Genomic DNA, 3,786 nt, shown 5'->3' with positions numbered 1-3,786 from the left:
ACCACACGGCGCAAGTAGGAAGGACTTGCCTATAGAAACACCAGTTCAAAGATCAGAACCATCTGGGATCGTTTGAAGCCCATGACAGCGGAGTCTGGCAGTCCAAAGGCGGCAGCATTTCAGTGAGTAAAGAACTTAAACTGCAACCTCTGTGTCATCCAATCCTTCTTGCGCCCGGCACTTCTTTGGTAGAGTGCACTACTACTACTCCCAACATCCCTGGGGCTTGAGCTCTGTCTGTGGAGAGCTGCACCAAACTTTTCTCCCCTGTAAATATTCCCTTCATCCATCTCTGACACCGCCGGGGTCATGGAACCAGGCCTGGCCGCTGTGACATCGCACTCCCTACACCGCCCCGCTGACGGGTAACTCCCCCCCCAGACCCCGTGGGTGCGTTGTATCAAAGTCATATTTTCATTGTTGTCTCATGAAAAGATATAATATATTTACAAAAAATGTGAGGTGTATTCACTGTTGTGATATACTGTACATGTCTTCTAGCTACCTCTTCGTTGGTTGACAGCAATGGCTTCATAGAAGGCAGCACTCTCTCTTCTGAAGTCTTGTACATATGCTAATTAGAGAATTTGCACATACCTAGCAGAGCGTTTAGTTTGTTTGAATATAAGAATTTTTAGTAAAGGTAAGATTTTTCTTAAAGTTCTGACTAGGTGCTGTGCTTGGTTTCATCATGGATTATGTGCTAACAGGCTCACTTTAGAAGTATTTCTGTAAGGGCCTCCATGTTATCAAGTTATCAAAGCGGCTCATTCTTTCTTCAGCATCTGCCTTATACCTATAGACTTTACCACTAGTGATGAGCGAACCCGAACTGTAAAGTTCAGTGTCTGTATCGAACAGCAGGTGTTCGCATGAGCGAAATACACTCCTCCTATGCCATTGGAACTGTAAATTAGTAAGATTTGTTTTACGAGTGCTCAGGAAATCATTGCAGCACAGACGCTTTTTGGTGTACTGAAAGTTTCTGCTTTATTAAATAATGTGACCAGTTTATATAGTATCCCAAACAAAGAAATAATTCCTCAGAACTATGCACCAATAAGAACCACAGGGGTGTGTGAAACTACCCCGCCCATCAGTGTTAGCTGAGCCCATCATTCAGTTAAGACTAGATGGTTTCTATAAGAACAAAATGGATTGTATTCTCACAATCCCCTCCACGTTTGTGATGAATTATTGGTATATCAGGAGGTATATAGGAGCGTGCTACCCGCGTCCTCTGGACTTTCCTACCTGCTTCATGTCAGTTCCCTACCTGGATGCCCATAATTATATCACACTAATGGATCTCTTCTTGTCTCGTTTGCATATTCCACGACCAGGAGTGGTTTGACAGGATTTCCCTTACAGGTGGACCTGATTACCTTATTGTATAACACAGAGTAGCACTTTTACGGCTACATGTACTAACACGAAAACCATACAAATTACATACAGGTATGTGTTATCCATGACAATCGTCTAGTTGAACCCTTAGGCTATGTGCGCACACTGCGTTTTTTTGACGCTGCATTTTTGTGCGATTTTGCCGCTAAAAACGCACAAACGCACCTGCGTCGAAAAAACGCGGCAAAAAACGCACGCGTTTTGCCGCGATTTGGTGCGTTTTTTTGCTGCGTTTTGCTGCGTTTTTGCTCACTGCGTCCTTATGCGTTTTTTATCAGTGAACAAAAAAAAAAAGGTCTGATGTCATTTCCTTCTTCAATGTGTTCTTCATTCTCTACTAGTGTATGCAGAAGAGCAGACAGCTGCAGAACTACAAGGCTCAGCATACTCCATCCAATAGTGTATGCAGGAGAGCAGACAGCAGCTGCAGAACTACAAGGCTCAGCATCCTCCATCCAATAGTGTATGCAGGAGAGCAGACAGCAGCTGTCGAACTACAAGGCTCAGCATCCTCCTTCCAGGACTGTATGCAGGATTTCTTTGCCCCCCCCAAACAAAAAAAATGACGTGGGCTTCGCCATATTTTTGTATGCTAGCTGGGTACAGCAGGCAGGTACGGTCTGCCCCCAACCCCCAGCTGCCTATTTGTACCCGGCTGGGAACCAAATATATAGACACAGACGCAGCTGCAGCTGTGACAGGGGAGGGGGTCAGAGAAAGGTGTGACAATGCCTTTACAGGTGATCATCCAGTGAGCTGGGATCTGTTTCCCTCTGCAGGGATAAGCAGAGAGCAGGATACTGCAGGGAGAGAGCCAGTGTGTGAGGTGGGGGCTACCACAGCAAATGCGGGGGGCCCCCGGAGATTTCACAGCGGGGTTCTATTGCTGCAGGGGGGGGGGCAGGCAGGTGAGACTGGGGCTGGCCCAGGAGCGGAAGTGCTCCCAGGTAAGATCTCGGTGCAGGGTTCCCCCACAGCCGGGGTGTCGGGAAGCCAGGTTGGGCCGCCTGAACCGGCGACTTGGTCAGGAACGGAGGGGAAGCAGGCACGACCCACGGTAACAGCAGCCATGGCTGTAGTCACCCGCAGTGGGAGTGCTGGAACCCAAGTGGCCTCCCGGAGGTCAGATAGCTCTTCCCCTTCTGACCAAGTGAAAAAGGAGAGGGCGCTCCTGTGTGGAACCTTAAAAGCACAAGATTTAAGTGGTGTGAGATACACACTCACCTGATAGTGTTGTACAGCAGGTACAACACTGTATGATGCTGAAGGGGGAATCCTGGTTCACCGCTCCTCATCAGCGGGGATCCCGTCCTCTATGACCCGCAGGAATCTGCTCACACGATCGGAACTTCCACGTGTAGTGTGAAGCCACCAGACCGGCGTCTGACAGCAGCTCTTCCTCCGAGATGGAAGGTCCCGTGATCCCGGTAGCAGTGATTCACCAGCCCCTTGCATACACATCAAATGGATCGCAGGATCCTGATCTGGCTGCAGCAGCCCCGTGAGCTCCCAAAGGGAGATAATTTAGTGGAGAGCAAACAAAAAAAACAAAAAAAAAAAACACGGTATCGGCCGCGCTGCTCAGAAGAAGGTAGTGATAAGATTATTGATGAAGATTTATTAAGGATTAATATGTCACTACGCATTTTGGGGGTACATCCTCCCCCTTCCTCAGGTAGCATTAAAAAGGCAGGATATTGGATCTTATATACATGAATTGGGAGAAAAAAAAAAAAGGTTCAAACCTTTTCCCACAATTAGATTAAATCCCCAACAGGGTGAAATCATTAAGGAGCAGGCGGAACAGCCTCCCTGATCCGGAGCGAGTGGTCTGGAACTAAGGACGGCTGTACCGAGTCACGGTCCAGCAGGGTTCACCAGAGGCGTGGCCCAGGGACCAACAGTTGGTGGTACCCTATCCATTCCGGACGGAGTTGTTGCGGATTGCACATGAGATTCCGATGGCCGGACACCTAGGGATCGCTAAGACCAAGGCCAGGTTAACCCAGCATTTCTACTGGCCAAAAATGGGGGCCGATGTGGTTGCGTACTGCCGTTCGTGTGACACCTGTCAGAGAGTGGGGAAGGCGGGGCCACATCCCAAAGCCCCACTGGTATCTTTGCCCATCATTGATGAGCTTTTCAGGAGGGTAGCTGTGGATCTGGTCAGCCCGCTGGCCATCCCCAGAAGCTCCGGGAAACGCTTCATACTGACTGTAGCAGGATATGCCACCCGGTACCATGAAGCGGTAGCCTTGACGTCCATTCGGGCCGACAAGGTGGCCACCGCATTGCTGGATATTTTCTCCCGAGTGGGTTTTCCGCAGGAAATGCTCACTGACCGGGGGACCCAATTCATGTCACAGCTGATTGAGTACC

Source organism: Anomaloglossus baeobatrachus, chromosome 2 (genome assembly GCF_048569485.1).
Source record: "Anomaloglossus baeobatrachus isolate aAnoBae1 chromosome 2, aAnoBae1.hap1, whole genome shotgun sequence".
NCBI lineage: Eukaryota > Metazoa > Chordata > Amphibia > Anura > Aromobatidae > Anomaloglossus > Anomaloglossus baeobatrachus.
This window is presented reverse-complemented; position numbering follows the sequence as displayed.